Here is a 14,019-nt window from a genome sequence, read left to right as displayed (position 1 = left end):
ATCCTGCCTTGCTCTGACCATGAGTTACTACAGCACTTTTCCAGTAATTATTTTTAACTTAATACTTTGTGATTTCTTACCTTCTCTTCAGGCCAGGCTTAGTCCTCTGTCACACTTTTCTCCCAGGTTTTTGTCTTGCCATGCATTTCAACAGCCCATGTTCTCATTTCAGACTCTTCTGAATACTCTTGGTACTCATTTTGAGTTTGGCCAACACCTGGAAAAAGTAYAGTGTGCACTCAGAAAATCATTTTATTGCATTTTTATGCAATCACAAGTACTAAAATATAAGACTAGCACTCAAGGAATTTCAGGAAGACACCATCACTGCTGTGATACCAAAGCGCCCCAGCAGAAATGGAACCACATCACCTTGCCTTTTGCCCTGCCCGCATTTTAAGTAAAAAAGTTGAAGAAATGGACTCAGCAGATTTTTCCCCATTATCAAAATGTTCCAAGACAGAATTCCCTTACATATGAAGCAGGATTACTATGGTGTACATACCCTCCAGTTCAGTGCCAGTGTCTTTGAACTACAAAGAATAGGAAAAAAAAAAAAGCCTTTCAATGAAAATTGACTGATTTTCACAGCCCTGGGTTCAAATCTTGCACAAATGGGGAATGCAAGCAATCCTGTAACTGCACCGATTGCTACGTGACTGCAAAAACTGGACTCCATTTCTGGCCCTGAACTGACAAAGACTTGTGAGTTTTCCAACAGCCAGTCTGCCTGGAACAGCCTGGAAATGCAGCATCTCCAAACCACACGAGGCTGCCAACAGCAACCACGAGGTAATCCTGCAGCGTGCAAAATATTRCATGAGGGACATTTTCAAACCTTACTATCAAAAACGTGCTTGGAATGATGGCTCTCTGCTGACACTTAATGCAGACAGCCCATGCTTCTTGTTTCAGTGGCAACAGTTCCCTTTGGGGAAGAGAAACATCTTGTACTCCTGAGGGAGCTGCACAGAGCTGCAGCAGAACAGGCACAGGCTGCTCCAGTGCTCTCAAGCCTTGCCCAGCAGCCTTTCAGCGGAGGGGTCAGGCTGCTTGTGAGCTCTCCAGACACATTCAAGGGATGAGCAGAAATTTTCTCTGCACYTCTCCACACCCCWATTSATATTGCTGTAAGAAAGGTGACTAMACTCACCCMCGTGACAGAAAAGAGAAATGAGCAAATGCTGGTGTTGTGCACCCAGAGCAGGCAAATGCCACTCACAGGAACTCAAGTTCTCCTGCCACACGCTGTCCTCTTGGCACACAGAGACTCAGCAACCAGCCTAACCTGCAACAGCAGCTAGCTCAAAGCAGTGAGAATTAAAAGCTTCCACTATCCAGCATTATTGAAGGGGAGAAACATTATTAACAGGTTTAATTTGTCTTTAACTTCCAGAAGTCTGGACCTCCGACTTGGCTCTTTTGCCACTGTCACAGTCAGGTGAGACTCTTCAAACCCACCTGCCTTTGGTTTCTGTGCCACAAGATCAGCTCCTTAGTTCCTACCGTACAAAATGCTGTGCTTCAGGTTAAAATGCTACTCAAAGGACTGCATCTGACATCCTCTTGGGAGGGAACTGCTGGACAGGGCATCTCCAAGCTAAAAAACCCMAAACATATTGAAAAGGAACTTGGGCAGTTGTGAGACAAGCAAGTGCATCAGACACTGATKAATTCACCATGCTCCCTGAGCTATTTGTAAGTGATTTTTCTCAGTTTCTAGTTAATTTTTAACAGTTCCCTCTGCCCTGCCAAGCAGTTGGCACACTCACTGCACGTGCTCCACAAACAAACATCCAAGCAGCAGTTCAAAGTGGATGCAGTAAATTGAGCTTTTACTCAAAGTAAGAAAAATTGCTTAAAATCCTATTTCTCCTGTATATGAAAATGAACAAACACTTTTGCCTACATGAAAGAATTGAAATGCAACATCCCTCCCTTCATCACATCTTACTTTGCACTACAGGTGGTTTTCTTCCTGCCGAGGTACAACATGTCATTCCTATCTCATGTGCAGAGCTCTCCAAGGGCTCCAGAGTAGRTTCTTCAATTACACAAAGCTACCARCATTCCAAGGCTTTCACAGTGCATTTGCACCTACACAAACCAGGGCAGCATGAGGACAAGACCAAGGCAGAGCTCGCAGCCTTACATTTCAGGACAGTGCTGCTTTGCTGCAGAGCTGCCAGTCCAGCCCCCAGTGACACCAACCTGTCCAAAGCTCCTCGCAGAGCTGCCAGCAATTGTACAAACATTACTCTCAAAACACTGGCACTCACTGTAAAACTCAAGCTGCCTCCTCTAGTTCCAGTCATTGCAACCCTTTGGGATGGTGGAGAGGTTGTGCTGCTCGCTGCCAGCCCCAGCTGAGGGCTCTGACTCCTGGCAGGAGCCAATGCTGCCACTACTGCCCCAGCTTCAGTGAGAGCTGGAGCCCCCAGAGTGAACAGATTCAAACCAAATCTCTACAAATCAGACTGGRAGAATTCCCATTTGCCTCTGAGCCTTCACAGTTGGGTAATCCASAAAGAAGAACCACCTGAGTTTACAAAGCCCATCAGGCCCTCACCAGCCACACCACAGTGCTAGGGCAGCCCCAGGAGCTGGGATGTTAACCCTTTCCTTTTCCTCTTCCTCCTCACACAGCTCTCAAACTTTCTCCAAATGCTCTTTTACCCTCCAGTTTGTTCAAAGATCCCAACTTGTTTCTCTCGATGTCCCAGCTTTCTGCTGCTGCTGTGGTCTGGATCTTTTGATGAGAAACAGGCTATCAAARCCTTTATCCTCAGCTGCAAACTTTCAAGTTTAGGCCTCCCCATGTACCAGGAACATTCAAGTCAGGTATCAAGCACTGCACCTGGCAGCGTTTTCCAGACCCTGCCCAAACAATAATAAAATTTCTTTGCCTCAGGACTTGCTGAACCCAAACACTGTTTTCTCTGGCACGGGAGGCCCATTTACTCCTCGAGATAAATATTAAGCAAACAGGATTTTTTTTTTTTTTTACTTTAGGAACTAAGAAGCTAGAACATTTTCCTGCAGCCACAGGCACACCCCTTGTGCCTGCAACACTGAGCTATTTTTAAAAATTCATTCCTGTGGTATTTTCCTAATAGCCACAAAGCAGCAGGGCAGTCTCTGTAACACAATTTGCTATTATTACTCCTTCTATGCCTTCTGACTATGACCTTCCAAATTCAGATAGATTAGCCAGCTGTCAAAAGAAAAAAAAAATTCTCTTTGTAGCCTTTCCTCTATTGCTTGTTTTCCCTAGGCAGGAGCCCAGATCTGGCAGGAAATCAACTTAGTTCCTGCCTTAAGACTCCATCCCATTTTGGAAAAGTCCATGTCCTGAATGTTGCAACTTGGGCCTGCTGCATACTAAAAAAACAAAATAAAAACTTGTATCTTTTGCCAGTGTTTCAACAAACAAAAACAGTGAACCAAACCAGAGTGAAGAATTGCTGCCCATCCATGTAACTCTCTCAATACCCTAAAAAAATTAGATGAGTATTTTAAGTTGACCAAGGGGCACCAACACCAGCCATTTAGCAATCATTTCAACAATCAAACTGTTTCCTTCATTTAGGAGATGACAGAGAAAAYGAGTTTGTGACCAAACTAGTAATTTTATGAAAAGGATAGAGTTCACAGCAAATGATGATACAAACCCCTATCAGCATGAGGACCTCTTGTTAAAATAGCAGGCAGAGACACAGAGCACTTAGCTGTTCTCTGTACTTGTTCTCTRGTATAAAATGCAGAACATTTTTTCTAAGTCTATGTAAATATAAACAAAGATTAAAATTAGGAAAAATATCTCCTTTTCCTGATTTCATCATCTGAACCCTCAATGAAACTCCTCAGCAAGCGTCTATTTTCTATTCATACCCACAATTTATTTCTGCTTGCCCATGGTCTGTGCTGGGGGAGAGCACTTCCAAGCAATTAACCTTTCACTCCCAGCTYCTGACCCCATTGCTTTTTTTCCATCCTTTTGCATGTTCCAGCCTTCTGGCCATCTCCTAATGGTGAAATCAGCCTTTTGCTGCCAGAGGCAAGAGAAAGGGCAATGGCAACATATTTTTATGAAGAAGAGATTGCCTCTTGCCATGTTGTCTGCCTRCCAGAGCAAGCCTGCAGCCATGTGCCTTCCTCGCCCCAACCTGCTGCTCTGCTGCTGCCCTCAGCAATGTTTGTGAAGCCACAAGAAGTGGCAAGTTCTGGAGCAGCCCCTCATGGCTCTGGTTTGCATCTCGTCACAGTCCCTTAARCACTCCCTTAAACAAAATCCTCTTTTGGGTCAAACCCAACCTGCAGACACGCGATGAGTCCAGCAACTGYTAATGGCAGAGCTTGAAATTAAAAAAACTTTCCTCTTTTCCCTCAACTCAGTGCATMTGCCTCTGTCCTAGGGAGGTGATGAACCTAAGATTCTGTGGGATGCTTGCAGGTTAGAGCTTCACCCATCTGTACAGCCCTCCCGTGTCACTGCCTCCTGGAGCTCAGACTGCAGGGACAGCACAACRAAGCTGAGTGTTACTGCCATGCTAGGAAGGTGCAGTCACGTCAATTCAGCTGACAGCAAATTAGTAATAAAGGTTTTAGTCTAAACTATGCTGATTTTTCATCAGCTGATTTTCTGGCCCATGAATTTCAGCATCATTCATTTAGTCAGAAATTATATTCAATTCTCATGTTTGTCAGAATCACAAAATTTACTGTTTCTTCCACATCAAAGTAAAGGAAAATAAAGGTGGTGGGTTGCAAATCTTCCTAAAGTCAAATGCTAATAAATGCTGGATTAGAAAATAAGCCAAAAGTTAATGCAAACTGGAAAAGGACTTCAACAAAAAAGAGCCAAATCCTATGAGAAAAAATGTAAGCATTTTTTTTTTCCTTCTACTCAATCAATAATTTTAGTGATTTATTTACATTTCTATACTCTTTGTTCTCACAGACACTGGAAATTAAAAAATAAAATAAAATTGACTTTCAGCCTCCTCTGAACAAGCTACAGTGAAGTGTAACAGGTAATACGGCTCTAGCAGGCAATTGATTCCAATACTACACATTCATTCACATAGAAGGAACAACCCATATATTTTATATACTTCTACAAGAAAAAATGTGTACCTATTTATGTATCCAGGTAACACATGTAAGAAGGGTCACTTGGGAAGTATTGGCAAAGCTGGTCAGTGCAGGGAAAGCAGGACCTCCCAAACCCCTCCCTGGGGCTTTCTAAGGCAGCAGACACTGCCTAAGAAGGACAGATCTCCCCTGCCAGGTTTTCCCCATTTCACAGGTGCAAATCCTCAGCAGTTTGTCAGGCTCTGCTTGTTGTAACAAAAGCCTTCAGTCTGCTGACATTTTAAAAGGGTTCAAAGAAACATAACGTGAGCTAGTTAAAAACACCACGTGGAGAGTGTACGCACACCCACCCTGCTCTAAGCCAAAAAATCACAGAAAGCACAGTWTGTATGGCCTAACAGCACATCCTACCTATCCCCACTGTCCAGCAGAATTCCTCCAAGAGTACCTGTCCTGTTGCAGGGCCCAGAGTGCTTTGAAAGCCCCAGTGTCCTCCTTTTCTCAGCAGGCAGAGGCCATGCCCCTGCACATGCTCAGGCTGTGCCTGGCAACTCCAGGGTACCTGATGGAAAAGGAGATGGAAGGATCACATTGCAGGACTTTCCCTGACCTTCAGCCAGAAGGTTTATTTTCCCTAATTTGAAGCTCCTCCTCTTGGAGACCACCCAAAATGTGTCTGTGCAGTTCAAGCTGTATCTAAATCGCCCGGCCAAACTTAATTCCTGCGGCTCTTTTGATCTCTCCTGGTTAATCAAACTTCTCGGTCACTTTGCCACTGGATGCTGCTCTCAGGATTCCTCTACCCTRTGGTGATCTCCTGCTGCTTCAGACCCCTGCAGAGAGCCAGGCAGTGTGGGAATTGCAGGCAGTGGTGTGTTCCCAAAGCTGGCTCTGCGAAGATCAGCTCAGTGCTCAGGGAGGGCTCACCAGTGGGGCACAGGAGCCTGTGCCAAGCTCCCTGTTGCTATTGCTAGACTGCTTGGGAAACTGGAACAAGATGTGGTCTGTTTGCACCATCTTGCAGCATGGATGCACTGTTGYGTTACCAAATCCTCTCCCAAATATCAGTTGACAGTTTTCTGTCTGCTTTGTTCACAGCACATACAGCACCTCCCTGCAACTGCTTCTGCAGCAGCTTTAGGGTATCAGAGGGATTCAGAACACCCAAAGTTCACTGCTGAGCCACTGAGTYACAGCCCTCTCTCCTCTTCCAGCCTCAGATAAATTTCCAGCAGTGGGGACCAGATGCAGAGACTGCTACAGAGAAAAAAAATAAATCAAGAAATAAATTATAAATAACAACATCCACATAATACAAGAAAACCACCAGCACTAGTATTCTGTCTCTTTGCTAGGAAAATTCTGCATGTCCCAGATTTCCACTACACAGTGTCATTTCATATTAAAAAATACTGTAAACTGTATCACCAACCCTTCTGTAYAAAATAACAGAAGGTTACAGCCTGTGCAATGGGTAGCCAGGCAACCAGGCTTCCTGCATGACAGTTCTGGGATGTTTTGATCCTGTGCCAGAGCCTGACAGCAGCCCTGGATTACTGCCTCCTAGCAATGCCTCTAGGCTGCTTTTCCTACCATGCAATTCATCACTGCTCCTCTGTTAGGATCAGCCCGCTCTGAATGCCAAGTGTCAGGCTTTGGGTCAGGGTGTATTTCACTCGATGTTTGTGCTGATGCAAAAGCGATGTCACAAAGTGGCAGAAGAGAAGGCATTGGGCTTTCACACTAGAAAATATCCAAAGAATTGATGGAGAAAATCCCACRCCACTGGGAAAGATTGCTTTTGGAAAGCCAGCAGTGCCCAAATAGGTGATGCTACAATAATTAATTTTATACTGTACCATGGTGATCCATGAGAGAACTTAGACTAGAAGCTGTACAAACAGAGAGCTTTATTTTGGGGGAATCCCACCTGTTATACCATTTGCTTTTACAGACAACCCCCCCAAAATGGTCTTTTCATCTCTTTTGGGTATTTTTTATCTGAACAGATTATTTTCAATTAAAAAGCAATTGAATTTTCCAATACCCTCCTGACAGGTAGAGTGSCATCATCCAAAAGAAACCTCTCTCTGATGAATTCAGCTTACCATTCTAATGGCACTTAGAGATCTTTACATTCAGCATTATAAAATTGTTTGTCTCTCGAGTGTAAGAGTTTCACTTCAGGCCTGCCAAGGTCAATATGCAAGATAAATATTCTCCCTGCTCATAACCTGGTGGGAGGTCTCCTAAAGCACCTCAGGTTTGCTATGTAATACTCAGGAAAACATGAGAACCAACATTTCACATGCTAAATTTTGTCAGATTTCAGAATGCAAGGATTTTACTTCAGCTACCCTATTCTTACCCTCTCTGAGACAGAAAAGAACAGATCCTCTCTGACTCTGAGATACTTTGACTYGCAACACTAGAAAAGAAGAAATCARTATTTCTTTTAAGAWTTGCTGTGMGTGGAGCTTTAGCTGAGCAAGAGCTGTCACATCAACCTCCTCCAGGAAAAGTTAAGTGCCTGGAACTGAGGAGGAGGGGGATTGGGGAGGGTGAGTGAGTGGGAACTACCATCACACACAGACACCCAAAACAAAAAGAGATCCATTTCAAGAATTCTCTCCCTCAGAATATCATCCAAAAATCACTTTCCCCCCCTTAAAAAATGATATATATTTAATAGCAATATTATCAATATTTATTTTTATTATTGTTTTGCCAGTGAAAGTCTGGGCAACTTTTAATAATCTTTTCTCCAACCAAACCCATAATTTTTCATAATTTTCATAGTGTTTGTCCTGGAATGAATATGTGCCCTAATAAAGTCCAATGACATTCGCTGAACTGTAACTATTGTACATTTCATTTAGCTAAAATATGTTTAAAATTCAGATATCTACATTTTCCTCAAAACATCTTGGTTATTCAATTAAGTTCATAATGAAAGAGGAGTCATTCWCAGGAATAATCTGTCAACCCAAAGTAGGAACTTTATAGCTGAGGACACACACAATACAGTGTGAAAAGGTGATGTGAGTTTATCTTGGTTGGACTCTGTACAGTTTGTGTCAATCTGCAGCRTTTCACTGTCAGCACAGCTACTGCTGTCTGCATTACCAGGTTAGAACAGACTAATTAAATCTAGTTAACTCTGAGTCCTGACCCGAATGTGTCCAACAAACCTCCAGACAGTTAAGGAAAAACTTGCCCTTTTTAATTTTCAGCAACAGTATGAGCTATTGAGACTTGTCAGAGATGCTGACATCTMAATATGCTTCACAAACTTCTGACTGCTTCACTGTATTTCCTGAATGCATTATGCCTGCAATTCTCCTCCTCTGAATCACACAACCCATCTGTGTCAAAATAAATTTATCACSTATTAATTTCCATTCTTCTGCTCAGACAGTTATTTCGCACCTCCAGCAGACAAGGGCAGTGCAATGGCAGGGCATCAGGCTGCTAACCTGACATCAGGAGGAGGTTACAGCATTCCCCCGCTTCAGTGTGTGCAGGTCTGAGTAGATTGCCAGCAAAAGATAAACCAGATACATTTTTTCAGTTTTAATTTCCCTGAATTCATAGACCTGGTGTCCACATTGACTCTTTTAGTTTAAAGAGAGATGCGTTCTTTCTTGTTCTGCTGTAATTGATGAAGGCCTTTTCCTAAAAAACATTTCATGGGGAAGTAAAAAAAAAAAAAATATGGGGAGGTTTAACCCTACATAGAAAATATTTCATAAATGATGAAAAGTCGTGGCCTTTGACAATTCCATTTTCAAGAGACAACAATAAACCAGAACACAACAAACCAGAAACCAAGCATGTTTTAAAGGAGCAAGAGGCAATTCTTAAAGGAAACTGAATCCAGTGATACAGCTGGATAGAGCTCCATTTGTTGACCGTTCATGTCAAAATTTAAAAAAAAAAACAACAAAAAATCCCAAGATGTTTTCTAGTCTCAATCTCTCACAGAAAAGCTCTCMATTTAATTAAACCACTACATCCTGTCTCTCAGTCAAATTAAGCTCAGTTTTGCTTTAACTGTAATTCCACTCTTTGGTGCCTCCTTGCTACACACAGAGAAAGTACTGGCAAAAGTGCAAAAGGAAMTGCACTTATCATCATGCTCCCACCCTATTGCCCAAAGAAAACAAAAGCTGAGCAAATCTGTTGTTCTCACATTTCCTAAATCAGGTGGCCAGCACCAGCTCTCTCCCACCCAAACCTCATTTGACACAGATGCCACACGCCAGCAGCAGCACGGCTGCTCCCTCAATGCTGCTCTGTTAGCACAGCACTGTGGCTTCTCATTAGGGCAACAATAATTTAATTAAGAATACTTTAATGCAGACAAAAGGCAATTAAAAAGCCTATCAGTCATTGTATACASTTTCCCAGCTTCTGTTGTCTGAATATCTGAGCTTATCACAAATGTGCCACTGATACACGTGCAGGCTCTCAGTTCTCCTCACAGCACAGTGTCTGTAGCACACAACGAACACCCTCTCCACCTCATACATCTCAGCTCAGCAACACAGTCTCATACCCAAACTACTTTAAAAAGGTGGTTGCTTTTGGAAATTGCCTTACAATGTTCTCAGATTACATAAAAWTCCCCTGTCAAACAGACTTCAGACATGGTTCTTTTTAAAAAATACACCTACAGGATTCCTTCTGCAGCATGAAAAGGGAAGAGAGTTAACATCTTGGACACCTGGTGAACACAAGGAAAATCTTCCTCCCATGAATTCAGGTTAACAGCAGCTAGCATTGTTATGTGCAGAGCTATGCTTTGTCTACAGCTTTCATTCCTGAGCCTTGAGGGAAGGTGCTCCAGGGGATCCACTGCTCTGGAGGATACCTGTTGGCARTACCAGCACATGGATATTGGAGAGCTGAGAAACAGCCCTCGAGCCAGCCAGGCTAAACTGCTCACCAGAATCAGCAATCTGCAACAACATTGCTCCTTAATGCCCAATCTGGCAAAATTACGTGCTCAGAGAGTTCTGCCAAAATCTATCAAATGCTAGATTATCATCCCACTGATTTGCACTGGAATACACTCCCTGAAACGCATCCAAGAAATGACATAAAAGCATGCACCTAGAAGTGGCAAAAATAATAACCCCAGAAAACAAAAAAGAGAGCTAACAATAGGAGAATTCATTGCAGGAGCAGCAGCATATCAGAGCAATGACAGAAAATCTAGCCCTAATCAGTGTAGAGAAGTCATGCAGAACAAACATGACTTCTATCATTGTATTAAGGATCTGGAAAGACRGACAAATCACACACTGGAGCACGGAGTCAAGTTTCCTTCTACAGTTCAGTATGGAAGTTTCTGGCCAAAACAATGTTATGTACTATAAGCTTCAGTGTCTTGCTTCAGTGTTCATTTAGGGGCAGATCAGATTCAAACTTTTCTAAGGGATCATTTTTTACTCACCATGAATCTGAATAAAGGACACAGGGTATGAGACACATCCAGAAAATACTGTCTGGATTGCTTCATTTTGCTTTTCTTTTTCTGTGTCCCAATCTACATTACTGTTCTTGACAAATTCTTTTAACAAGACGGGTGCCCTGCTTGGTCCCCAGCTAAAAATGCATTATGATCTTTTCTGAGTAGGACTATTGCATTTGCCCCATTGTTTGAGCAGCTGGCTAAGCTACTACTGTAAATATAATAATTTTTTGCAGTTATTCATTATCAAGCTTGCTGCATTAATATCAATTTCCTGTGTGCAATTTTGACTGCAAAGAAATTGGCCTGATCACAGGCTGAGTGAGAATAATATTTATACCTTCAGAGCTGGTAAAAGTAAAAAGAAGAGAGACAATACTGGTTGGCATGAAATAGAATCTATATCACAGGGGAAAATTGGACACTTGAATCCTTCAGGATTCTAGTTAGCATCCAGCCTTTCAGCTCCAAGCTGAATGATTGCCACTGGAAGATACTGAAGTATTCCTCAGTAATTGTATACAAATCCCAAAGACATAAAGGGAAACAGTGTGATATGAAAGCTGGCTAAAACCAAAAACCCTGGACATGAAAAACCCACATAATCAACATCAGTGCTACTTTTGGTAAATAACTGACCTAGCTGAGAGTGGAAAAAAGGGGGGAAAGAAAACCAAAGAGAGAATCTGCTACTTTCTACAAACTGCTTATTACTCAGGATACCCTTATGTCATGAGTGTGCCACGGGACATTTGTCACATTGAACAACTGCCCATGAGACATAAAYGTGTACCTGATAATCTTTTCTTTGCCATGAAATGTTCGGCACGTCACACTTTGGACACCTCCCGAGATTCAGAACTGCTGGCTCTCTAATGAGAYATATCCCTCATTTCCTCATGGCTGGGCCTTAGACTTCCCCAAGAGGCCAGACCTACCTGGGGGGCTTTGCAAAGCAAACACCAGCTTCAGGAAAGGCAGTAAACACATGAATTCCTCTTAAACAAATAATTGCACAAGCGCAATACTGGGAGAACGGATGCATTCCAGACTTGCACTGGTTGAGAGTTTCTGGATAACAAATTAGTTCAGCAACACTTGACATGAATCCCTTTGTTCTCTGTACATATTAAGTTGCTTCTGTGCTTTCTGTGGTTAACAGCTAGAATGTGGGGAGCTGTCTGTTACCTGGAAGTACTCTGAAAGAGTCCAGTTTCTACTCTCTTTTAATGGTAAAAAACCCTTCCATGCTGACAGTACATTCTAAATGCCTCCACAAACATTTTATTTGACTTTGCAGGTCTCCTAGGTTTCCATAGCTCTTCTTTCCCCTCTGAATGGGTCTGAAGTTCAAACTCTTCCAGTAATACCTGACTGTAACTCCCACCTGCACTGCCAATATTCTCCAGCCCTACTGATATCTGAAGAGGCCCACTCAGAGRCTGAAGGCTCTGGATTTTTTGATTAAGTTACAATAAAATATTCCTTATAATTAAGCATAATTTTGTATAATTAATCTCCACAGAAAGCATTAATTTACCTTGCTATTTCAGATTTCCCCAGAGAAAAACTTCATGGTTCAAATGATCCCTCCATGTATCCTCATAAATCATTGTACCTCAGTAACGCAGCCTGCAAATACAAAGAGCTTCCCACACACAGATTCTGTCAAAACAGAAATTAAATGCCATATCCAGCACACACACAAATTCCAGCCTTCAGCAAAACAAATCCTGCCACAAGATGCTCCAATGTGAGCCAATCTGTCAGCATCACCAAGGCCCTCTCCCTTCACAGCTCTGGTGTTTCACATTTGTCAGCAACCCAGGAATCATCAGCATGAGCCAACTCAACAACACCCTGGTGATGAGGCAGTCTAGCTCCCCAGACTTGTCCTCTTCAGAAAACTGTTCCTTGAAGTCCTGTTCTCACCTGCTCAAATGAAGGCTGTCTTTTATTTTCATTACAACTGTGCARGATTTTGCTTGGTGTACTTAGAGATGTGCAGGGCAGTGTGCACAGTGATATCCATTTGAGAATCAGCTTTGTTAATTTGCCTTGGAAGAGGGAAGAAATACTCCACCACAACAGCAACTTGGGGCTTCATCTCATGCCCCAAGCATCAACAGCTCTCATGTGCCTTCCCAGTCCTGCTCTTGTATTGGAAACAGGTGCACCAGAGGGAGGATTCAGAAGGAAATAATAAAATTGAAATGAAAAAGACATTTCAGGCATTTCAGCCAAYTCTGGGCACCATCCATTGGTGAAGTATAAAGTTGTTTCTACCCTGCAGTCAAATCTGGGCACATACACAAGACATGCACAGGTTTGCTCAGTGTCCCAAGCAGTGTTTCCCYGGCAGCTCCTCTGTATGGGATGTCAACTGGATAGACACCTCCATRAATCTGGAGGGGGTTTGATAAACAGAAAAAGACTTTGGTCTGTGCTAAAATACTTCATTGTTCTTAGCCCCTGACTAATCAATCGTGAGTTCTGAATAACCCCATAATACCTTCCCACAAAATTAGTGTATATTATACAGCACARGGGCATAATGAAATAACTATTCCCTGTAGCCATTTAGGCTCCAAAAAASTCATGCAGAAATTGCTGTCAATTTGGCCAACATTTCCAACCTTCTAATCATCTTGATGACAAAAATGTAGCTACAAAAGAACAATAGCTTTTGGTCTAAATACTGTTTTACTTCTAAATATTAAAAAAATGCTTGGATAATTGTTATTTCATGACTCCAAACAAGAACAAAGCTGTAGTGGATGCACTTATGTATAAGAAATCCCACAGTTCCCCAAGCTTCATGAAGAAGCTTTTTTTTTCACATTAAAAAAAACCAAAAAAAACCACCTAAAAGGATCCCTCAAAGCCCAGGCACTCAAATAGCTGGTAAAAAAAATAGTAGAGGGAGGGGGAAAAAAGACTTCTAAAATGTATTAAGTACATGTGCAGTCATACACAAAACCTAACTACAGCATGATCTTTCTGGAATTTAATTTACAGTTATGAAGAGTTTGCTACGACCAAAGGTTATGAGCCTGTCTTCCAGCCAGACGTGCCTGCCTCTTTTGTGAAGCTCCCACTGAACGAGACTGGAGCTGGGGGAGGATGATTACTGTTTTGCACTCTGGGCAGGCTTTCAGCATCAGCCAAAAAGCAATCAGCAATTGCAAATTGTRCTGTGTGACAAAGACCATGCTGAGCACGGGTTGAGCGTTCTRGCTGCTCACCGTCTCCTCGCCAAGAGTTAATGAGATAATTTTTCTCCCTGGAAGCTGCACCACTTCTGAATCTTAGTAAAGGCAGACTTTACACAAGCAGTACCTCCCATAAAGCAGGTTATTGAAACAAAACATTACCTAATTGTAGAACTGCAGCTCCACTACAGCCAAGAAAGGTTCCCCTGACCTCTGACAGCAACTGCTCACAAATGG

The sequence above is a fragment of the Malurus melanocephalus genome, unplaced genomic scaffold (assembly GCF_030028575.1).
Source record: "Malurus melanocephalus ecotype Western Australia unplaced genomic scaffold, MMel_1.1 scaffold_386, whole genome shotgun sequence".
In the NCBI taxonomy this organism is placed as follows: Eukaryota; Metazoa; Chordata; class Aves; order Passeriformes; family Maluridae; genus Malurus; species Malurus melanocephalus.
Note: the sequence above shows the minus strand (reverse complement) of the source record.